Raw genomic sequence first — 26,811 nt, 5'->3', positions numbered from 1 at the left:
CACATCAATGTTTTTAATAGATTTTATATTGGACTATGGTACAAAAAGACACAAACAAGAATAAAACTGTTAATGTTAATATTTTGTAATCTGATTTTTTTTCATTAATCTCCGTACATTAATGACTATTTCTGAAACTATTCATCATTAGATAAGGTATAACATACATTGTAATTGACAGTAAATTAGCGATATTACAACCCGCAGAATGATGTCTATTGGACTATTCCAATATCCTCTTTGTTTGAATCTTGCGGCTTTTGTTTTTTTTATGAACACTTTTTTTCTTGTACTCTTTTTTAGAATCTTTAATTATTACAAAATTATATTAAGATATAAATTGAAAAGACATTGGCTGCTGTCATATAGTAAACAGTATATTTCTGTACCTTTATTAATAAGAATGAAGTTTATTATAATTTTTTTAAATGTAATGTACTCTGTGGCTCGAAGTACTCTCTGTTGATACTTAATATATATTTCGAATTATGCAAAGTGATTCAATTGTGCTGACTGCGTAGACTGGAATCGAGACTTCACTTGAAACTATAGGGCCGCCGGCGTTCTTACTTAAGTCAACAACTTTTCAACTTTAAATGCATCCCTCGTTTTACAAAACCTTTAAAAACCAGACTTTTTTTAAACTGTATTTTGTGTTGAAAATAATAATTTAACTACATAAAACCATAAAGTTAAATATTCCAACGCTTTTAATTTTTTTGACTACGTTTTGTCCTACATACTGTATTTTCATTTACCAGACAAATTTTTCCATATTAACGACGGAAATTTTCTGGGTACTTTCACTACTTCGACTACGCTTATGCTCCAAAGTGGCTGCGGAGGATTAGAAAACAAAAATAGAATATAGCCTTATTTAGACACAGACTTAAACATTATTGCCAAGCATAACTGAATGGTATTAACATTTAAAAAGCATAGACTTAATGAAAATATTTAATATAGTATAGTAAGCTTAGTGCCAATATAAAAGGATTGTTAATTAGTAATGCAATCAATATTGTGTTGTATATTTGGTATTAAAAGTGCGGGCATTATTTTGAGCACAAAAAGCAGACAGTATGTATAAGTTCTCTCGATAATTATATAATAACAATCAGTCTAACCTTAATTCATTCTTTTGTGGTATTGTCGAATCTGGATGCTACATGCAATTTAAGAGGCACGCAGTAATTCAAGGTCCCCTTTAAAGAACTCTTAGGTCCACTTTTTCTTCCTTACTTTACTCCCCTTTAAGCGCTCTCATAAATACCCTAAAAGCACGGTGACTCTTCAATTCGATGGGTTCCTAAAAGTGCCTTGAACTTAGTTCAAGTAAAATCAAAGCATAAAGCTGTAAATGCTAATTTTATGCTCATTATTGTTCCATGACTAAAAAAATAAAGCACATTATAATACTATATACAGATATAAACAACAGATATTGGCAGACCACATAGCGCGTAAGAAAACCATAGACCGACAAGCGCAATGTAGAATTTGGACCCAAAAAGTAGACAGTTGTCCATTTCAGGGTCGTTGCAAGACGCTATGCACGCTGCTAATGAACTTCCTCATTTGTATGAAATTTTATTTACTGCAACAACTTGTTTTCATGTAGCAACTATTAACGTAGTTTTATTACAGTTTTTTCTCAAAGATTTTTTTCTTTCAAATGGCCCCCGCTATTGAGGGATTCTCGCTCTCCCCTATCATTTTTGTGGGCCTGTGCATTACAATCTAATTATAATATATAACATCCTTAATTAAAATACGTATTTACTTTAATAATTGAACAATTTCATATTTACATAGTTTTCTGCTTTGTTTATTTCAGCTTTATTTATTTCACATTAGTGTCCTTTTCCTATTTCTTTAATTTCTTACCCGACCTGTTCCGTTTTTACCTTTATTTCTATTAATTACTTCCTCAACTATCGCTCTGCAACATTTGAAGAACGCAGACCTGTCTTCGTCACTGTTTATCAGTGAGGCGATACTGTCCTCATTGATTTTTTCCTAGCAGGAGTTTGGAATCGTATCGGAATCCTCCGAATGCGGGATAGTTGGACTATTTTCTATAAAGTTGAAGTTGAATTTCAAGAGTTTTGGATAAACTTCACGAACGTGATATTAAGTCCGTTATTAACGCTCCGCCGATTAATCAAACTGTGGTGTAGACTTGAGCATATCTTAAAGTTACACGATGTTTTTGATTAATGAGCATACACTACTCCGTTCTATTCTTGCTGAGTAGACGATATACCGACGCTTCTACAAACAATTAAATATGATAAAACATGGAAACGTAATTTTGGTATAAAGTACATTTAGTACTGATTTCACGTCTAAGTCAAATTTTTTTAGTTATTTTAAATTTTGATTTTAGCTAGTCTTTAATCATAATAAACAGTGAAGTTCTCATACGTCAAAAAGAAATCTAAGGTAATCAATTTTTTTTTGTATTTATGTACAATGATCGATATAGAAATATTTCAAATTGGTTGTGCTCACCTAAAATCAAACTTTATTAGGTAGGTCGTTTTTAACAGGTCAGCATAGTTAGGTAACTATTACAAAAAATATAACTAAGTTCGATATCTCCCAAATCAGAGCTTAGGAAGAAAAGCGTGATGGTAATTTGAAATCGACGACCTCTAATTTTAAATAACAAGCATAAAATGCGGTTGAAGCTGTTGACTACGGCGAGTTCGAATCCTGGTATACAGCGGGTATACAATTCACACTTTATGCATTAATAAAAGAAGTTACAACTGCTACAAACGTGTCGCAGAGAGTGGGCAGCAGCGCTTTTTTTTTTGTTTTCGGAGGGAAATCTTCCGGACTTCCAAGATGCCCCGCATCAGGGGGGAGAACAGGGGTATGTGGGATTCCTACCCACTAAAAGCCCCCGGTGATCGCCGTCTCCGCTATACGGGGGACCGCGGTATCTCCCGGTCAGGGATCGCCACGTGGTTTTCCCACGCGCCGTGCTATTTTCGATAGCCCGTTCTAGGGTATGCGCCACGATGGTTCGAGACCACGTCGAACCATCGTCCGCCTCAGAGTCGCCGAAGCTAGGGGGAGTTTAGGGCCCCCACCCTAAAGACCTACGACTCCGAGGGCAGCAGCGTCCTATGCCAACCCGGCTGCCAAGTGTGGCGATTGTTATGTATTCTCCCATAGATACCTCTGGGGGAGGCCTGTGCCTTCAAGCGGGCTTCTATTAATTCATACGTCAAACACACCACATTTTTACTATTACAGTTCTAGAAAATTATTAAAAAATATTTTGGGGGACACCTCGTTTTTTAAGAGAATCACGTGACTAATACAAAAATATAGCCAATGTCGATACCAAAACCTTACCCAAAAACTTACTCAAAAAAGTAAGAAAAACTTAAAACATATTTTTATATTTTATAGTCGAAGCATTCGACCTCTGACTCGCCTGATGTTAAGCAACAATAAGGTCTACGGCGGTACACGCTTGCCTAGAAGAAACATATTTACTCTTTTCTTGAGGACTTCTAAGTTATAGTAGGCTGGAAACAATAAGGCCCGTAGGTTGTTCTATTCCTTGGCTTTTCGCACCATAAAAATATCAGCGAAACGCTTTGTGCGGGTGGAAGGGAATCGTGTACGGATGTCGTGACAATATGCTTCTTGTCTTCAGACGGAAGAAAGGAGAATGAGAAATTACTTGGAGTAGTTCCGATGCACACCCTCCAAAATGCAGTCTATAGAATAACGATAAGCTGGCAATTTTTTGCAGATGCTCCAAGCTATGAAGCTTAGCGCTCACCAGAGCATTGTTACCAATAAGTCTCTTGGCTCGTCTCTACAGGTATACAGTTCCATATAAAAAAATATTATTTCTCGTTTTTTTACAAAAGGTTTATTAATTGATCAACCTCCACTAAATCTTTCAACTGCACACTGCAATTTAGATAACTTGATTGATCCGCAAATAAATAGAAAGTTAGGATAATGATTGTATTTAAGTTTCCCGAAAGGTTTACTGAGAGAACGTATGGTTTTATTAATATTCATTTAGAACAGAGAAGAAAAACAAACCACAAACGAATTATTTATTTTGCGCTGTCCAAGGTATTTGAGAAAACTGTTTCACATTTGTTTCACTTTATTTATAAAATATAAAGGATGATTATAAATAGGTGTAAAAGCAATAGCGGGGTGAATATATGAGTCGTTTGGATTCAATTAATTTAAGGTACACCCTTATCGAGAATCAATCAATTTTTAGAAATAATAAATATCGTAATGATAATGCAAAAGAAAAAATTTTTAAAAATCGGAATCGTACATGTTAAAATTAATGATTGTTCACTACTCGTCCTTTAGACTATATACCTGTAGAATTTATTGGACTGCCGTATTTCAAAAAAAGCAAATACATTTTTGAAACACACCTGAGTGATCACTTTATTGTGAAGGCTTTAAAGCTTTTTGCTGACGAACGAGCTATACATTAAACCCTCTAAAGCTTTTACATCTATTTTAAATCTCCCTGTATATTTGTTACTTTAAAATTTTACTACTCGAATTATTATTTACCCACAAATGCTATTCACCTTGAAAAGCGATAGAAAAGTTAGATACTTGATATTTGAGACCAAACTGTTTGACTTTTTCACTGCCTTCGTCCTACCGCTCAAGTATCGCAGAAGTTACAAAAACTTCTAAAATACAACGATATCATTACCTCCAGTCGATAAACGCCCACTGCAAGACATATGCTCCTCTTAATTATTTAATGGAATCAGGCGTTATTTTGCGGAAGTCCTCCATCCTTAGTAAGAAAAGGTCCAATATTTAGCCACTTCCGCACATGCAGTGGTAGTAGTGCAATAAAGTGCACCGCCCGCCAGCCCACTGATAAATGCGCATGCGGCAAACAATGCGAATTACACAACTACCACCGATAAAACACTCCATGAGTGCATGTGCACTGCATGTGCTAAAGTGGCTAAATATTGGTCCATTTCTTACTTACATATGCTTCTCTTTAAGACCGCCATGATAACCGGTTTCACGCTGCCCGTATTCAACGAAACATGCTTACTAACACTCATAAAGCAATAGAATTGAAATGTAATAATATCATTTATTTATTGCTGTATTAAACAGATAATGATTCTTTTACCAATATATTAACAAAAAGACTCAATTCCCTTTATAAACTACTATCGCTCTTTAGTTGACTTAATGTTTCCAAAAAGCAATTCACAGACTTGTTTCTTATATAGCATTAAATTACTTGAAAATAAGACAAACGGACTGAGAAATTTGTTGTGGTAATTACAAGGTATTATCTTAAGTTTTGCTATGTACGTAAAAGAATACTTAATCGTATAACATAAAATTAATAAACAAAGTGAACACTTTGATGTTTTATATATTTTCTATTGTAAGACAAGTCAAAAACTTTTAACAGGTCGAAATCTTTCAGAGCTTAGTCATAAAACGTATATTGTTCAGGACGTAGTTTATTATTTGATATATTATAGAGTAATTGTTTCTATTAAATATTTTTATATTTCATTCTAAATATAATATTTGGTAAGTAGAATCGGGCGTGGGATCCCGGAACTCCATTATTAATAGGGATAATAAAGTCAGAGGACGGATGTACTTAAACGTCCGTTTCTATTCTCAGCCTTTGAGTAGCCCTCACCTCAATATTAAGTTGTATAAGTTATCAAACAAGTTAAATAATAATTGTATATTTACCTTAATTTAGAATTACATTTTCATAGCATTTGAGGCATCATTGGGTTTGAAGTGGAAAATCAGTAAAGGTACTTAGTCTAGACCTATTGATAGTTATTGTGCTCTCGTCAAACCTATCTTAAAATTCAACGTAAAGTGAGTTATTAGCATCAAGACGAGTCTACCAACTGTTTTCGTAATAAATGCCTCTGACCAGAAAAAAAGGAAAAGAAACACACCGGGGATATATATGTTTTTAAAAGTATATAAAACCTAAATATGTTATAAAGGTGGTCTAACGTGTGCTATCTTCTGCGATGTCATTTAAATCGTAGTAACGATTAGCACACAATAGTTTTTTTTTTTTTTTATTTAAATTTCTGTCCCAGGTAATGTTTGTACAGCTTACCAAACAAGTAAGATCATAATTGCATATACCGTATTTTTAGAGCAACGAATTCGTGACATAATGCTAATGTCGCTTCGTATAAGCCCCAGGCAACAAGTCTGAGAAACCGCGACGTAGAAAAGCCTCTCGTCCTCACAACCTTTTTGAAGGTCTATAGGGTGCTTTCCTGCATTTTAGCGATTTTCAAAGACTTTTTGGTTATACAACGATCTTCTCTCTGAGACTCCCAGTAAACCACTTAAACTTATGAAATGAGGCAACCATCAATTCTGGTATTTATTTATTATCATAATTTCAGCCGTAACACGTGCTACTGCATTGGACAGTATAAATCTATAGATTTAGATTTTAGATTTTTTATAAGACTGTATAAAAAACAACAGTTTTTATATTTAACGTAATAATAAAAATAATAATTAACTTAATGTTGAATGTTAAGCATTCTGCGTAAGTATTCGGCTTAAGTTCTCGTAACTTCATTTCGAGGCATAACATAAACATTTCAGTAAAATGTTTCGTAATATCCAGTTCTAAATAGATAATAAGTTACGCGGTAACAGGTTTCAACTGAAGTTCGAGAGAAGTTTATCTGTTGAAGTTGTTTTTTGCGCTACCGAACATCCATCTCGTGAAGGTGTTCTCTTTAATAAATCATACTTTAATGCTTCGTGGTTTTTGTAACGCTTATTAATTATTAAGTCCTACGCTACTCGTTATTAGTATGTTTTTTATATTTAATCTATGAATATTTTTTATATGAGTGTCGTTACTTGCCAATCATGACATATAGATGTAATTGCGACATTTAGTATTGAATACTCTTGGGTCATCATATTTTTTGATTATCATTGGCGGGGTTCTCCAATACTTTTTGTTCAGCGCTTTCCAGAACCATCTACAAACGGTTTTCTTATAGTTTGCATGTTATATTAGCAACATTGAACGTATCACTAACTTAATTGTTTCCTAACCTACCTTTAAACATGACACCTTCCGACTATCGAAGGTTTTAGCATATATAATAATTATTCAATAATCATAATCTTTTTTACTATTAACATTACATTTTATCAAGTTCATGTGTCTATAACCCAAATTAACTCTGTGCGACTTTTCTGTTACCCCAAATACAAAATAACGGAATGCCTATCAAAAAACGAACTTGCAAAAATATTATATAGTTCTAATGACTAATTTCAAATATCATAGTGACATATGGTACATACTATTGTTTAAAATTTAAACCAAAATTAGGTCAAGACAAAGGATAATTTATAGTTTTATCTAATATAAAATTGTAACTCTTATTTGTATAAATAAATCAAAATTCGTTTTTAATATAAAATTTGGTTTTGTCTTAAGCAACAATAATTTAAAGTTTTAATCGTCGTACTTCTTTTCAGCCAATAGACTTCAACTTAAAGGAAATAGGTCTCCTCTAAAGATCGCCACGATGATGCTACCAGTAGCACAATACCGGTACCGGACCGATAGGTGAGGTCGCAGGAGGTGGCTGGATACCTTACCTATCTTGACGTTTCACCTAGTATGGGGCCTATCCGCGCTGCGTCCCGCTAATCAAGAATCTTTCGGCCCCAATCGCTAGCACAGGCGATATTTAAATCTTTGTCTATGATATATATTTGTAGAATGGACGTAATTTTTTTTTAAACTAACAAATGTTTTTATACTAGGTGGGCATATGACATAGTCAAACGGCGAGTCTTTGGATTTGGGAAGCCCATGATTGATTATCGTGACGATCTTTGAGGGACGCCTAAGCCTTAAAAGCAGCGTCTGATGGCTGGCATCATATTGATGATCATGAACGGAAGTGGAGTAAGGTTTATTAAATGGTCGTGTTGAAAGATAGCACCGCATCAGGTTGCTCTCGACTGCTAGTTTGACCTGGTATACATACCACAAACGTTATCTAAATTGATCTACCACGCATTACATTCTAGTTAGTGCAAAGTTTAAAACCGTTATCTTAAAATACACGTTTCTTTTACATTGTTGTCTTAGTGTATTATTTAATAAATTCAATCGTTAGAGACTACACATTATTTTAATTAAAATATTTTAAAATTTAACAGTATTCTTACATTATAAAAACGAAAAAAATACTCATTTCTGATAAACCAGAAAACTTTAAACTGAAAAATAAAAAGTACTTTTGTAAGAAAATTCGTTTGGAAAAAGGGACCACAATTTTTTTTACAATATAAATGAGAAAATTATTGTAAGTCTCGACTGCTACCATGTTCTCTCAGTCTCATTTGGCGCGACACAAAAGTAATATTTTAGACAATGACGCCTTTGCGGATCATCTATCAAGATAAATTTGACATGCTGAAGTATTTTCAAAGTTTAATTTTCGTCTCGCATTAGAATTTTTTTTTAACTGTGATCCATATTAATATGACATACTATAGATTACATTATAATTGTTCTTTTACCATGAATTTAAGAGAAAAGATAAGTTAAATTGCTTATTAGGGGATTAATAATTGTTACGCTGTAAGCCTGTAGGTGGTTTTGTTAAATTGGTACTGAATATCAAGAAAAATAAATTAACACACATTGATGTATATGATAAAGATAGATATGATCAATGATTCACTTTACATTAGGTGTCACACTTACTAATGTGTGTTACTAGTTATGATTTACGACATCGAAACGTGGTCTCTCACTTCGGGCTTTAGTGGGAAGCTCATAGTCCTACAAAAAGCCGTGGATAGGGTTATGCTTTGGACTTGTCTACGAGATTGAAACAGGAATGAGAAGATCTATAAACAAACCAAAGTAACCTACATAGCGCAACGGCTTGACAAGCTGAAGTCGTAGTATGCAGGCAGAACAGTTCGATGATATAGTTTTAGGATTCTGAAGTGAGGGCCACGTGCTGGCGTAGGAAACCCATCCAGAAAATAGACGATTTTGTAAAGATCGTCCGAAGATCCTGGATGCAGGCCGCTTCCGATAAAGCTTATTGCGAATCTATAAGGAAAGCCTTTGAGCGAAAAACTAACGGTGAGCAAAGTGAAATAATGATTATGATGATGATACATTTTATTATCCATTAAATCCTCTTTTGTCGTGTCAATTAAAAATTATTTAAAAATAATGAGTACAAAATGGCTCAGTGTTCATTAAAACTTTTATGTATCTTAACGTAGTAAGCCTCTTTAAAAATGCTTAGTGATCCTTTAATTAAAAGCCATTCGATAGTGTAGTGGTGGGCTTAAAGTGCTTACGTCGCCCCGTCCGTATAATTAAAAAGAGTAATATTAAGTAAAATAGGTAAGTTATTCGTGAAATTTATTATTAAATATAACAGAGAGTATAGATTTAAATTTACTCCTAATAAAAGACGCTTAAAGTCACTCAACGACACATGGAGAAGTTGGCTTTGCTCAGGATTTCTTTAAAAGATCGAATCAGAAGAATTTACGAGATCCGAAAACAAACAAAAGTAACCGATATAGCCTTATGGACTGGCAGAAAGAAATGACAGTGGGCAGGCCATGCAGATGGCTGCTATAGACCAAGGACGGGCAAGTGGAGCATAGAATGTCCAGAATTAGATGGATGACCTAGTTAAGGGTTCTCAATTATGTCAAAATCCTATTACTTAACATGCTAATTGGTAATTGGTAAACGTGCACCCTTATACAGAATGTTTGACCTCCAGACCTCCATAATTCATATGAATTGTGTACGTGTAAGTGATATTAATATATTTTCGTGCTCTCTCGTATCTTTTAAAAGACAATTTACTACAAATTATTAAATATACACAATACAATTTAATGCCCATTGGAACGTGACGGCTTCTGTGACTCTTAATTATTACTGTCTGTTCTGCAGAATCAGGATCTTTGATCCCTGTTTGGTAATGTTTTTCTTTGTTTTGTTATTGTTTGACTTTGATTCATTAAATGTTCTCAGTGAGATGGTTATAAGGTAACAATTGTAACTATTTTTATATTTGTCATTTTGTACTTTTTTACAAACTTTTACTAATAAAGTAAATAAATAAATAAATGTAATTTACTACCTAACGATACTTATTTAGTGAAAAATAGATCCAGAACATTCAGAAAATAAGACGAATTAATTTATGATTTTGAGAAGAGGTTGAGATAGAAAAAAATTAAAGCAGATTTATTGTCAATATCTTAATAGTTAGTTTATAAAGGAATGTACGACTATATTAGAAGATAAATATAATGTATAATTGTAATTATTGTATTATACGAATACGTAATACTCCCTTACCATTATGTAAAACGCTGTTTCACATTTGCATTTTCTTATGATAAATGTTTCAAATTTAATTTATTATCTTTGTACAGTTATTAATATAATATCGCTGCACCGCAGTACGTAAAGTTAAGGCAGTAATTGTGTTAAAATGCCATTATAGACATCTGGCTCGTTCCTCGGTGGGGTAAGACAAACTCGAGGTTTGTTAAGAGCGGAATGAAAGGTTTATTTAAAAATAAGCTAATGATACCTTAAACAATATTTGTGTTCCATGTAAATATTTTTCTCAATGGTAGATTTCATGTTTTTAAAGGTCGAATAGACCTTCAAATTATTAATGAAAAGTACAGTATCGTCTAGTTCTCGGAACATTATTGTTATGGAAGATTTTAAGCCTATGTTAGGTTAACAAAAATAAATAAAGAGTATAACAGTAATTTGTCGACGGAGTGGTTAGCAAGAAACAAAATAACATAAAAAATATATAAAAGCAAGCTTAGAGTACCTCCCTTTTACAATAGACTAAACAATAAACTGTCACTGCTTATATATGGAACATGAAAATATATATTCTTTAAATAACACAAATCTTTATCAATATACTCGACAAGCTTTATCTGTAAAATTACATAAAGTGCACTTTGATTTTAAGAAACAATAAATTCTACGAACGCAGACATAGAACGACACACGATTTACCGCTGCACATTTCTGTTTTCTCAAATATTTATAACGCAATTCCCGACGTCCACATTCGTCTACTTTGCGATTTATTTCGCAGTGTACTAAAACTTATTCCAATGCGCCCGGTCCATTATACAATTTAAATGGCGTTGAACCAGAGATATGGCTTACATGCGCTTTAGTTGCATCGTTTGAATTAATAGAATTAAAATAATAAATTCAAAGAAGTAATATGCCGAGTGTCAATATAACATTAGAATTGTAAATAAATGAATACGTACTACTGAGATCTGGTTTCTAATCACTAATCTATTATCTTTTTTATCTCTGCGCTATTACCACTAACAACAATTATAACCTTCTTCTTAGTCTTTAGTTTCGTCATGACTAAAGTCGTGGATAGTCATGTCAGATACCGCTACTTTTTTGAAAGTTTTATAAAACGATGCGCGCTGTTGTGACTGCGTCAATCCAGTGAATAAGTAGCCGACAAATATTGTGACACTTTCCTATCCTGATTGATTCACTGATTCAAATTAAAATAGTACAAAAGCATTTAATGTTGATGATGATGTAATGGCGCATAGTTACTCAAAGTAATCACACGAGTTAAGACATCACTTTTAATTATATATTTAAATATGTTATATACATTGTTATTCTGTGTAAAGAAATATATTGGAAATTAACAAAACTTTTAAACCATCATGACGGATAACGTTTATACAAAATTGACATCGCATTTTGAAAACGTACTAACAACACGAATAAGCCAATAGCATTGAACCATAATTTAAAATAACATCGAGAATTGCTAATTGAAATGAGTAAAATTAAACATCGTCAATATTATTTTAAAATTCAGTGATTGGTTTATTATTAAATGGAATTATAAAATTTAAATATATTTATTTGGCTTTATAATGGTTATGTTTAAGTTATAGTTTCGGGGCGAAGATACGAATTGTAATCGACAAGGCAAGCTTACTACAAATTGGAACATAGACAAATAAACCACCGTTTTTCCGTAATGTGCCTAAATTTGAAAAATATTCTTCATGTTATGATTTGTAGATTCTCACCCTTTTGAGTATTTTCTTATCGCCTCAGATCATTTGTTCTCCAGGATTTCCGTTATCAAAATCAAAAGCTTTATAGAGGCTTTTTGTCAATCCATTATCAATAAATTTACAAAATCAAGCAACATTATTTAACACCGAATCTATTTGTTTCAAGCAGTTTTATTTATTTGTAAATGCTTACTACTTTGAAATTATAAATCTTAATTTAAATTTTAAAAACGTTTAAACGCGTTCACTCAAATTTACGGCTTGAATTAACTGCGTCACAGTAAACAGAGCGGGTGTACTTTGCAGAATTCCTATTTGGTTAAGACTCGGATAGTGTATATACGGATTATTTATTTTACAGCGTTAATATAAGGTTCTTTTTTCAGAATATTATCAATTCTTTAGGACAAAACACATCAACACACAAATGATATTAATGTGATTCTGCTAAATAAAAAATTTAAAAATGGCATCATCAATTCAGCTATTTTAAGATTTCGCTGTGCCATGAGAAAGATTTTTATGATGAAAAATATGCCAAAAAAATATACAAGTCTCAAAACAAAACCCAAGAAGGTATTAATATGCAACGAAAAAAATATCACAAGCCATGTAGCATAACAATAAAATTATAATAAATAAATTTAAAATTTTGCATATGAAATAAAAAAATTGTATTTTTAGCATTAAGTTACAAAATAAATTTATTTCTCTAAAACCGACTCTGTGTATATTTTTTTGGACTGCGTTTGGCCAGTAACTTAGGTAAACTACAAAGAGTACAAAGAGTCTGGGAAGGCAGCTATAATTAGGATCAATATTACGTTCTGAGACAGAGACGAATTGAAATAATAAAAATACAATATAATTTATAAGCAGACATATGTACATTATGTTGTATATGTATACATTTTAGTCGAGTCTCAACAGAATTTTTTTTCTTTAATTTGACTAGTTAATTAACGTATTTAAAAGAAAGACTAGCGCTTAGCGTTTATATATATATATATATGTATATATATATATATAAATATATATATATATATAAATATATATATATATATATGTGTGTGTGTGTGTATTTGAGTGAGTGTGTGTACATATATAGTGTACGTAAAGTGCATCAAATTATCTAATCAATGGTTATCAGTTAAACCCTTGAACCTCTACCTTCTAAGGTAACAACGTATCATATGGCCTAAAACTTTGACTTTGCGATATACATTAAAATAAATAAAACAAAATTCTTCGTATCCATGCATGAAATGTCCACTTGTGTCACAACAGTAAGTAAAAGTAATTAATGTTCTAATTAAAATATTTATTCAGTTGTTTTCCACTAAAAATCGTTTACACAACACGGGTGCGTGTAGAGAAAAATAAAGATATTTCTAATTTAATGGAAACTGCATTCAAATTGAGTTCTTCTATGATAATATCTTTTAAATAACAATAACGCTACTAGCGTTTCTAACGCGTCGTGTTGTGAAAAGATTGTTAAAAAAGTCTAATACGGTTTTTTTTAAAAATCACTTTCTAAATTATTACTATTTATAATATTACCTATATATCTTTTACAGCAATATGAATACTAATCTGGAGCAACATCATATTTTGAAATAAAACTTAATTTCTTATCAAGAAGCAATAGCACAATACTGACAATCCCAATGAAAAGAATTAGCGATAATTTTTTTTAAGAAATTCTCCTTTGCAACATCCAATTTGTTTTATCGAAAGTTACTATCTACCCTCGAAGTTACAGCGACGCTTCATTTAAATACCCGACTTAAAGAGCAGTAATTTGTCACTGAGATAAAATATTACGTGCGGGGAATTACCTTAAACGGCGTCCACCTTTTTGAGTAATCACTTCTATGATCATTCCAAATGTTGGGTGATTACCACTAAATTCCGAACGCTTCGTTAAAAAATTTTTTTCGTCCGAGTTTGTTCTGTCGTCTTGTCAGATGCTTTCGGATCCATCATTGCTTTAATCGAAAGGATGCCAGTATAGCGGCTCAATCTGATTATAGTTTCTGTTAATTAAAATCCGGATGTGGCCCCAAGTTAGAGACCACGTCCCGCTACTTTAAGTTGTTATCACTGGTAAGAATTGCCTGACAGCTATCATTGGCTTTTATTTGTTGTTGTATAAAATAATCATCTGCCCTCTGGTCACATACGGAGCGGAAGTATGTTGGTCTGGAATAAACTAGGTTCCTACGAGAGTAAAACTACAAAGGCTCCAGATGAAAGCGTGCGTGGCAGTGACGGTACCCATTAGAATTTGTACTGACTTCTGCCTTGATGGTTATGATAAACTTCCTTAAACCCATATGTAAAACAAGATGCTGCTCTTTTCACAGTAAGGCTAATTACCCTTACCTTACAGAACAAAAGCGGTGTTATACACACTGCTACTCTAGAGGTCTACGAAAAATTTTCAATCTGAATGGCCGGAAACAACAGAATACCAAAACGGGTTATATTTGACAAAAAACACAAAATTCAATTGTGCAAAGACAACTGATGTGAAGGTCTGAATGTAAAGGAATTCAGGATTTTCACAGACAGTTCTAAAACTGCTGATGGTGCCGGCTTCAGGATATTCTCAGAAGACTTGGACATCAGCATAGCAACGCTACTAGATAACCACAGCATTATGTTCAATGAAAATGAGAGGTACCTACATTTGAATTTTCCTCGACAACAAGGCGGTTTTACTAGCCATTAACAGTAGTCGCTGTTAGCTCTTGGTTAATATACGAGTGTCACAAATGTTTAATGGAGGTAAATAATAACAAACCTTGTAACCGTACAGTTGATAAAAGGCCATAGTGACTCCAACATGGCCACCTACGGCCAGGAGCCTCTCATTCGACTACCAATCGGTAAGGCCAGATCTCTCGTATCGGAGCGTACTAGAAGTCACTACAGTGAGTAATGGACAAGCCATGAGGAGTCCAATAAGCAAAATAATTGCCTCCTTAGAGAGTGGCCTATCATAAGCTGCCTGCTCTTTAATACCCTGCTCTGGCTGTCGCGAACCCCGACTGTGTCTGGTAGCAGGGATCCTAATTAGTCCTGGTCTTTTCAATAAACATCTGTTAATTTTAGGCGTTACGGAGAGTCCACTGTGCAGGGCATGCCTGGAAAAGGACGAGACTACTGGCTACGTACTACTTCGGTGCACGAGACAGTAGTCACAGCATCGTACAGGATTACTCATTTCGGATCACTGAGCTATACCCTTAATCGCCGGCAACATCAAGGATCTCATGGGATTTTTCGAGGTTGATTTGACTGAGACTAACCCCGATATAAAAATAAGACAATAAGAAAGTAAGAAACGGTAAAATAGTAAAAGATAGACAGATAGTTAAATTATAAAGAAAACGTTAAAATAAATAAAATTAAATGTGATACCAACTGTGATAATATCTACATATTATATCAGTAAAAATAGTTGAAGCATTAAAAACATTTTGATAAAAAGTAACAAAAACCCAATATCTGTGACATTTGAGAAGTGCGATAAAGGAAGTAGAGTGATGAAAAGGAGGAAACTAAAAATGGATGATGATGAATGGAATGAATGAAGAAAGAAGACTGAAAGAGGGGTAAAGAGCAAAAGAAGGACGTAAAATAATTAATTAAAAATTGTAGGTTCTCTGTCCCTAAACCTGATAGAGGAGAGTGAGAGGCCACTTATAACGGGGCTATATAATAAAAAAGAAAAATACAGATGTAAAATGTTGCGGAAACCAGTCCGCAGAAACAAGACAAGACAGGATCTCCGTGTTAAGGCGCAGAGAAATATTATATTTATTGTAATCAAACATGTTTATTGGTATCGATGTCAGTCACACATCTACCGCGCAAATATTCTACGCGCGTGAACGAACTAGGGTGACCGGAAATTAACTTTGTTGTTTAACTTTAGTCGAAATAAGCGTGCCTCGTGCCTCCCTTTAATAACTAGCAATTTAATCGACACAAAACGTTTAGAGAATTAAGGAGAATTATCGAAAAAAATTACAATACACGTCACAATGTTTGCTTTGCCTGCCGCCATAGATCAGAAACATTTTAATTTATACATTGTACTTATAATAAATTACAACTTCTTTATATACATACTAATTATCCCAAAAGACTTTTTACAGTCAGAAGTTATTGGGCTATTACGTTCTAATAAAAAAAATATAGTCACATGACATTTTTCAGAGTGATTACTTCATTTAAATGTGAAAAGAATATAATTTTGTAATTGAATTATAGTGACAAAAGAAGCCAAATGAAAATGAATAAATTTATTATTATTGCAGCCTGTGAACTGTCAAACGTTCGAATTTCACTGCGTCCTCGAATACCATATAAAAGAAAAAGAAATGCTAAGCTTTGATGACGACAGACAAAAGTAAATTGAACAATAACTAAAAGTTATTCATGTAAACCATTTTAATGAAGACATAATAAAACAAATGTTTTTTTTTTTTTAGAAATAGTGATAATAGCTTTTAAGTATAGAGTTAGGTTCAGGTATAGTGATTTTCAATAAAAATCTAAATCTTTCATATCTTTGAAACCGTACATCGATTTACAGCAAATGATCTATGCATTCACCCCCTTAAAGCTTTTACTTGAAAATATATTAAAAATATTTATTATAGTTATTAATATATTTATATTGGTTATTAATATATATTAATATTTTTTTTTAATTAAATGATAAACCGAAAGACGATCTAAAATGATAATATAACATATAACAAAGGTATTTTTACAGGATTTAAATTTTAAATTTGTTCTCACGACTGCGATCTACTATTTCGGGATCCTTTATAAGAGAGGCTATGATTAGACCACCGCAACGAATAAACAATTTACACTTAAAAGAGTCCGTCTGGCTTTTCAGTATCAAAACAAAAACATCTATTTTTAATAAGACATTCCATAATATTTTGAGCGTATTATTTGATATTGACATATAATGTACATGACATCTTACAAAATAGCTGTATGAAAAAGCAATTGCAATTGTGTAAGCAACATCATTGTCTGATCTTAGAAAAGCGCTGTGCTAGTTGAGTTATTGAATGTTACGGGGTGATTTTGAAAAAGATATCATTCGTTGTAACTGTATGCAGCACATGTTTGAAATGATACTATCAGCTAAGTTTGTAATAAGGTTAGCTAGTACCTTTTTATACCTTTCCTGTAGGAGAAAGCAACGCATGTTCCTGCAGAAGAGTATCCACTGCTTGAAACCAGCATTTTCTAATAAACACTCTAACCATTAAAGACGTGGTTAACGTTTTTTAAAATGAAACAAGGAGTTCCGCATCGATAGAAAGTTTTGTTCATTTGATGAAACCTTACACTTATTATAAGTGTAATGTTATTAATGTAACGTAATTGAATTGTATAACATTATGCTATGATTTAATAATCGATATTTTATTTATAAAAAATTATAAATATAGCATTATAATTATCGGACCCATAAACTGGATAAACGTTCTAGATAAGATCATTGGAAGATTCTTGATGCAGGCCCTTCAAGACCTCTTGGAGAAAAAGGGTAGGCCTATGTCTAACAGTAAACGTTCTGCGGCCAAAATAATGATAATTGTAATTATTGTTTGATGCACATTGCTTATCCAGTAATAGTAGAAGTATTACAACGGTAACCTGTATTTAGAAAATAAATGTTTTGATTTAATAGGTGTCGACTTTTCAGTAGGCAATATGAAGGCACTGTTGACACTTTCTCATATATTCTCTCAAGTCATAAAACTCACTCATCCACTTTAATATTAATGAAACAATGTCTTAACGGGATAACGGAATCTACACGGCACGACTGTATGAGATTACTACGCGCCACAAGCAAGTTAAGAGCTTCAACTGCAGCAATTAGTCTTAATCAAATGTTACGAGCGGAGCTTCCCCGAGGCGTTATTAACGAATGCCAACTTTTACTCTAGCGCTCAAGGGGTTTTATACAAAAGCAATAATTTTTCATTAAATGTTGTGATTCTATGTTCGCCGGAAAACGAAATGTATTTTTGTACTGTTTTAAAACAGGAAAAAGTACGAAATGTGTTTGGCGGAAACCGGATTAACGCGAGAACAATATCTTTTCGACGTTACTGATTTTTGGGATGCAGGCATAAGATAGTAGAAAACTAGATAAATCAAAAAACACACACATATATATACATATATATATATATATATATATATATATATGTAAAATATATATATATATAAATATATATATATACATGTATCAAAAAATTAACAAAACGTGATGCACACAATTTTTGTAATATAAACAAATCACATGAACAAAGGTATCTCCACGTATCTATATATACACATCTACAACTCGAAGACATCAATGAATAATTGCAATAAAATTATCAGAGAACAGTAAAAGAAATGCATTCATAAAGCGTTTAAAGAAATACTGCAGTATGTTTTCATTTAAGTTATATCTAACAGAAAATTTATATACATAAATCAATATTGTTAATCTTTTGTTGAAAAGTTTAACACCTTTCGAAATAGAGTCAAAAATAAAAAGTATTTTAAATAAAAGTTGACAATTACTATAGAATGCTGTTAAAAGTTACAATGTTGAATAAATCCCTTTTTTATTTTATATTTTATATTACGCTTATTATTACTTTAACTTTTCTGATGACAAGTTATATAAATAACAAAATTGTATCTATGTTACCGAAAGCATTAGTACTGCTTCGAGTATTTTGTATACCTTTAAATTTTATCTTTATAATAACTGAAGTACAAATTTAACGAAAAAATTAATTAAATTAGAAGACATATTTGTTCTTCGCATATAAATAAAATGATATTAAATATATTAACTATGATGTTGCTAATACCAAAACATAAACTCTTATAATTAATTAATTATTTTGACAAAAACTTATTAACTGTGTCGAAGCAAGAATAATCAATATTCTTCCTCTGAACAGAAAAAAATATTAATTGCAGAAAAAACATTCAAATTAATAAATATATTTAATAATTTACCCTTTATTTTTTATCAGCATATCTTCTATATTAGCAACAAGAAAAACAAAAAAAAAAAAAAAACATAAATAAGCCAAACTAACTGCGGTTCTACAAATTTAATGTATACATATATCTTTACAATAACTACATACTTAAAAACCTAAACTACACAGCTATGTATGGCAAAGTCAACAACATCTTTTCAGCTACTACCTCTTGCGGCCGGTCTATATCCAGTTTTTCAAAAGGCTTGCGCAAATAAAATGATAATTGTATAAAAATCTTTTCATTTTTATTAACACTTCTTAACTAATTAATACATACTGTATTCCTGAAAAATACGAATTATTTCCTTAAAGTAAGAATTAGTTATGCACATATAAATATCCCTATCAAAATGCCTCCTTCATGTGTGTTGATATACTACTTTATTTACTAATGCGTGATCTCCAGTCCTCAAAGTCGAGCGGCTGTCTGTTATGCCCGCTTTGTGGTTATTTCACCTTCGTTCCTTGCGAAACCACTAGTCTATGTCGGTTACTTTCCTTCGTTTACGTCATCTTGTCATTTCAGATACGATCTCTTAGAAAAAAAAAAACCGTAGCAACACCTTTCTATGGTTATTTGAGCGACTACGAGTTTGCTAATAAAGCCTAAAGTGAGAGACCACGTTCAAGGCTTCCAATACCGGGATTTCGATATCCCGAATACCGGAATCCCAGACGATTTTCGTCCGTTATTAAAAACCGGTATTTATGTAAAAATACCAGTATTTTGGAAATACATTACACATACAAAACGCAAATTATTAATATTATTTTATAAATACTTTCAATTTAGATATATTTTTTGCTTCTTCAATTATATATAAGCCTATTATATGAAAAATGTTACATAGAATTTAATATGTAATTTTTTAACTTGCACTATGTGATCAAATTAATAATATGTACTCATTTCAGAACAATATTTATTGGATTTTATATATTATTTGTTAACAAATCAATATAGCAACTGAGATAAGTAAAGATATATCTAGTAATTTTTAATTAATAATACCGGTTTTAATACCGGTATCCCGATATTTCAAATTTCAAATACCGGTATTCGGATTTTAGTTCGGTATTGTAAGCCCTAACCACGTTTCACTTTAAATATGTAAAACGTTCTACCACGTTGTCAAAAATGTAACCTTGCAGTAAAAAAGGCATTGGAATATTTTAGATTTACTTCACTGAACATCTTGTGGCTGGTTAATTAACAAAATATCCAGTATCTGGGTGAGAATTTAAGCAGTAACGCACACTTAATTAAGATTAAATTAAGATCCAAACGAACGAAAATGGAACATTCAAATCACTTAATTGATGCAACAAGACAACAACTGACAGGTTACCGGTTTATCTACATAAGCAGCTGTATTAATTAACAAAGCGGCTTAGAGCTTCGGAAACTTAATTTCAATTTGACTTGAGTCCCCGCGATCATGTCGGAGAATCATCAAATTATAAGCCGATGTTGTTTTAGTAATATTTCTAGGAGTAAACGAATTATTATTAAACCATTACTTGATAAAGATCGAGGTCAGAGACCAATGAAGTTACCTGTTTTTATTAGAGATTAGTAGACTTACACAACAAAGCCATCTCTAATTATATAGGTGCAGCAATATATGCACAGTAGTATTATTTATTCTTATAATAAATCTACCACCAATGTGTGTGTCAAAACTAATATATAATATATCTTTAAGAATGTCTACATCCCAAAAATCAACTAAATACTAAACTATTATTTAATCTAATATTAAAATAGATGGAGGCACAATTATAATTTTTATGAATGTATAATAGAAAGAGAATATTATATTAAATAAATTTTACTAAACTTTGCTGGAAATTAAAAGTACTCGATTTTTTTTTGTTAATTCTAATTTGTATCGCTAGTGTTTTTGTACAATATTTTTTTTTCGCTTTTGCTAAACGCAGACAGTTGGGAGAGGGTTGCCGCTATTTGATACGGATCTTTCTTTTCTCAGCGGCGAGGCATTACAGCGTTTTATAATTTTAACAATTTTTCTTACACAATTTTCTTTGATGGGTAAATACAGCTAAAATTTATACATATTAACAATAAAATTTGTAAGTTTTACTCAATTATATATTAGTTGGTACATTATTTTATTTCAAGTCGCTGCTCAAGCACTGCAGACCGTTAAGTGCCTTGAGATTTAGGACAATGTGCCGGGCCAACTCATCAAAAGATTCTGCAGTAGATGCGAGTCGGAAGCAGTGTCTGAGTAAGTGATGAAAAATCTGTACTGTTGAGTCGTCACATGGGCACGTCTCATTATCGATTATATTAAAACGGTGCAGTTACTGCTTGCAGTACCCGTGCCCGCTTAGTAGTTGTGTGAGATGGAAAGATATCTTGATGAGTTTTCGCAGTTTGTTTATGTCGGTGAGTTTCAAAAGAAGTCCTATGGTATGTCGACCCTTAGCCGAGCTCTCATATCTAGCCTGCCAAATACGGTTGTGTTCAGCGCGGATTGCGTTCTTCACAAAACTCATTGGGTTAAACATAAGCCAGTGTAAAGTGCATTGCGGCAGCGCTCTTTGCTCCAAGTCAGCTGCCTCGTTACCGACGATGCCTGTGTGGCTTTTGACCCAGGTAAAGTGTAATGTAGCTGACGCGCATACGTGTATCAGAGTGTGAATTTGTGTAACGATGGGGTGGGTGTTGCTTCTATTTTGTAGTGCGGCGATGGCCGATTGTGAGTCCGTGTGAATAATTGTGTATGTGTTCGGGTGTGTTGAACTGGCCCACGAGCAGGCTTTCAAAATCCGAGGAGCTCGGCTAGAAAGCAACAAATGCCGCTCCCACGGAGGAGTCCTCCAGCTTGCTCCCATTAGTGTAGATATTCAAAGCATGGGGATAGGGTGGAGTATAATTACGATCTCTAGAGGGGGAAAGGACAGAAATGGATAGCTCTGATAGTGGGGTGAAATAATTTGTGTGGTGGTGTAGGGCGTTCTAGAGCTGTATCACAAGTTAAAAGATAAAAGACGCCGATAAGTTTAGTGAGTTCCAGTGCCTGTACCTCCCGAACTTTGAGGTCGAGTGAAAAATTAGCAGCATTAAAATCCAACAATTTAAACAGAGCAGCAATAAATAAATTTTCCTAGTGTAAAAATAACCACACATTTTACCATGGCATCAATAAATACGCGCACAAGCTTGTAAGATTCTAGAAGATTAGATCGCACCACAAGCGAGTTAAGAGTTTCAACTGCAAAAATTAGTTTTAATCAAATGTTACGAGAGAGCTTCCCCCAGGCGTTATTAACAAACCCCAACTTGTACAGGCGCGCAGAAAGATTTTAAAACAACTGTAATACTTTTTCATTTAGCCTGTAGTTTAATCATGTAATTTTATGTTAAATGTGTTGAAAATGCTTTTTATATGGGCTTTGTGGAGTTTAAAAACACTTGTTTTTTGTATAATTTGTTTAACAGTGGCGAAATGAATATATTTGATTAAAATATAATTTGTTATTTAATACCAGGTGCAACGTAATATAATTTATTATTTAATACCAGGTGCAACGCCAAATTTAGTAACTTTAAAAGTTATTGATTTGCCTCAGTTTAATAAAGGAAAAAGTGTTTTAAAGTCATCACTTTATTTTTTTATAGCGGCCTGTGCTAGTGGGGATCTCTTGTTCCACTACTTTTTATTTGGGAACAGGGTTTTTATCATCAATTAATTTTTCACTTTCCAGTTTTATTTCCTTACTCTTCTTCCCTTCACATTATCGTACTTTCCTCTCTTTCATTCTACAATTCCTTCTATCTATCCCTTCTGTTCAATTTCCCTCATCCATTCTCAAACACTGCAGTTATTTCTATTTCCATTACAATATCACAGATTTTGATTTATTTTATTTTACTTGTAAACATCTATATTTTTCACAGATTTGTTTTACATTTTTTTTTATTTTAAATTCAATGAATCTATTTTGTTAAATTGACAATATTTAATATTTTCATGTTTTATTCCTGTTTATTGCGTATTTTGCAACTTTTCTGAAGAATTTGATGACGTACTCTCTCCCATCCTTTTCCCTTATAATGGAAGCAAGTGTTGCCTCCTCTATCTTTGTGCCAATCCGGCATTCGGTCTCGTATCGAAGCCTTCCAAATGCGGGACATTCTGTTACCAGGTGGATCACGGCCTGGTCCACGCCCGGTTCATAGAATCACGAGGGGTCCTCCCTGAGCTTAAACCTGTGATGGTAGTCAGAGAACCCCCCGTGCTCCGTGAAGAGCTGGACCAATACCGCGTCCACTTTCATGCTACGGAGCGCGCGGTAGGCCGCAATGGCGTCTTGGAAGAAGTTCCGCGTTGTCTATGCCGTTGTTCCATTTATGTTTTATTCCATTCGTCAAGCGTTCCTAGCCTAAGCGGCGCTTGTCGAATGAGATAGGGCTTTCCTCATACTCCGGTCGCCTTTTACTCTTCAGGACCGCGTCCTTGGCCAGTTCGTCTGCCCTCTTGTTTCCCTCCGTCCCCGCGAGCGCTCCATACCATTATCTCTTACTTTTATAACATTCTCTTTTACTCTTACCGCTAAGGGATGGAGGTTGTCCGATCTTGCGACTATCTGGAGGGCGCATGACTGCTGCGACCCGCACTTTATTTATTGAACGTAATAAGTGGTACTTGTTTAATATTAACAACGATTACTTACAGGGTTCAATACATTGGCAAGTTAAAGTGGGGTAGGCTTAAAGTATCTGGAGATGAAATCAATACCCGATAACCCAACGTAGTGGAAAGCCACAAAGCGGACAATGACCTCATTAAGGTGGTCGGAAGACACTGGATGCAGCCCGGTCTCCTTGAAAATTTATGTTCATCAGTAGGCATCTTACTATTTACAAGAATATTATTTTCTTTACATTGTTTAACTCACGCACACTTTTTTATTTCACTAGTGATTGGTTTTTACTCTATGGTTTGTTTTAAAAAAGGTAAGTGTTGTTTTTAGTACTTTCTTTGTAATGTCTGTCTTTTTATTTTAAATGAAAAGTGACTTCGTTCTTTAAATATGAAAAAAAATACCGCGGAATGTGTAGCTATTTTCGATTTTTTGTGTGGAATATATTCGATGATCAATTTTTATCTATAAAGATAATTACATGTTTAGGATAAATTCGGGGACAGCGTTAAAATCAAAAATTTTCAGGTGAACAGTTGTCGACAGTCATATTAATTTAATCAAATTTCAAAATTTTACTATAAACTTGATGAATATTCGCCATTTGAAACGAGGCAACAGTCTTACAGAGCAATAAATCCGACAACGTTAATTGAATTGCTCGATGGAGTTCAAAACAAAGTCGTCAATTTAAAATTACTCGAAAATGGAATGCCATTTGTCATTAGGCAATTTAACGGACGCTGTTGCTACGAAAATGAATTAGACGGTTTCACTGAAAGCATGCTCGTAGTAATGTCAGAAACGATTACGATCGGTTGGCAATTTAACAAAAACACTGTAATGTTTCTATTTCATTTTTTATTACTTTTTTAATACTATTATATTAAAAATAAAATTACGCGTCAATAGGCGGTCCCACCACACAAGTAAATTTCTTACAAACAATCATAACGTTAAAAAAGAAGGAAAAATAGCGACCAATCGCCGTTCCTTTCATTGAAAACTGCTTATACAAAATATTCTAGAATTATTTAAGGGGAACAGAAATTTAAAATCTCTTTTCTTTTTTACGATATTAATATACAGAATCTAATCATAACTAACTTATTTTTTAACTTTCGTTAATTTTCGTTAAGAGATAAGTAACTAATAAGCAAGCTTTCAAACTAGAGTTAAGTTTCAAAACTACCACACTATATTAACTTGGTATACTTCGATTAACCAGCACCGAAGTTGGAACTTCTACTAGTCGTATAATATTGATGATCGTCGTAGTGCAATGAATTGCTGTACCGCGCTCTAGAGGAACACGGCGAACTTATCAAACGAAGCGTCCGGTACTGATCGTCATCGCATCGTACAGCGGTTTCAGTATCACTATATATAATTATAAAATAATATACTTTATTGTCCTTAGTGGAATTGAATTTGAAAGTATGATTAAAATATTTTGTGTAACCATATTTTGTTTTCACAAGTCAGTATAGTAAAAGATGAAGAAAATACAAGTACAATATGTTTTCAAAAGAAAATTGTAAAGAAAATATATTGTCGTATACATGAAGGTATAAAAACAATTTTTTATTTCATTGCGAACACGTCGTCGACGGTTATAATTTTAGTATTGACATTTATTTTTTCATTGCTTTGTAACTTAATGCCACTTTATGAATTGCAGCTCCAATGTGGCTATCGAATAAAGTATGACATACGACGTGAGCGATCGCTTGATACAGTATCGGTGAGCCCATTCCCGGGTTTTATGTCGCGAATTAATAAAAAGGTTTAGTCAAATTTTTATTTTCATAAAAATGAACATGCAATATAAACGATAATAAATTCTCTAAAATTGTTTTGTCGAAAGAACGAAGATTAATCGTATGAAATGGCGATAGCAATTGGCCATTTCTTTCGTAACTTTATTATTTATTTATAAGATATTACCAATTAAATTCACACGCACGTAGAAATTATAAAGTACAGATAGTTTAAAAAACAAAATTAAAATGCTGTTGTTTGGCACCGCGTCAGTTTTAATTTCAGATATACTTTTTCTTTTCGGCGTTAATTAATATAAAATCTTAATTATGGTAACTTTCAAACTAAAATAGTAGGTTTCATTCATTACTAATTATTTTTTTTATTAAAATTCATTTTATTCATAAAAGGTTTTCATCATTTTATTCATTAAAAGACTAATCACCTTATAGATTTTTTAAAAGAGATTATACATTGACAATTACTTGAATGAAGTTACTATGTGTTCCTATGTCTTTGTGTTTGTGTTCTTATGATCCTATGTCCCCTGGGTGAGGCAAATGGCATCCACAACGCATCGCCATGACGGTCGGTCTTAAGCGTTGCGTTTAAACTCGGTTCACGTCTTGCCTATTTCTTTTTCCGCCACCAGGACGATCATGTAAGCCCTTTCCTTGACGATTTCAGTGTAGGGCTGACGCGGCACTTGGTGGGTGTACATTCAGAGCGTGTGGACTATCCAGCTCCAAAGAGATAATACTAGCTCGCTTAATATATGATGACTTGTACCTTTATCAATTTTCAAAATTCTTGTATCTAGATAGTAAAGTATATGTTAACTCGCTTTCACTGCTACATGATAAAGTTCTGCGAGGCTACGACACAAATTATATCACAAAGTTATATCTGGAATATCAACAAATATTTCTGTGAGAAGTATGTAAACACAAACTGCAGTCGTGTACAAATTAGTTTCACAAGTACGCATGAGTGGGTACAGAGTGCTACGGAAGCGGAGCTACAAAGGAATAAGATGAGAAACGCACGCAGTAATTCATGGCTCGAGACGATTATATTTCACCACGAGAGAGCTGCGAGCTGCGAGCTGCAA

Source organism: Battus philenor, unplaced genomic scaffold (genome assembly GCF_028537555.1).
Source record: "Battus philenor isolate CCGP_79_NKW_IND1 unplaced genomic scaffold, ilBatPhil1.0.hap1 SCAF_21, whole genome shotgun sequence".
Lineage (NCBI taxonomy): Eukaryota > Metazoa > Arthropoda > Insecta > Lepidoptera > Papilionidae > Battus > Battus philenor.
The sequence above is the reverse complement of the archived record's forward strand: the minus strand, read 5'-3'. Positions refer to the sequence as shown.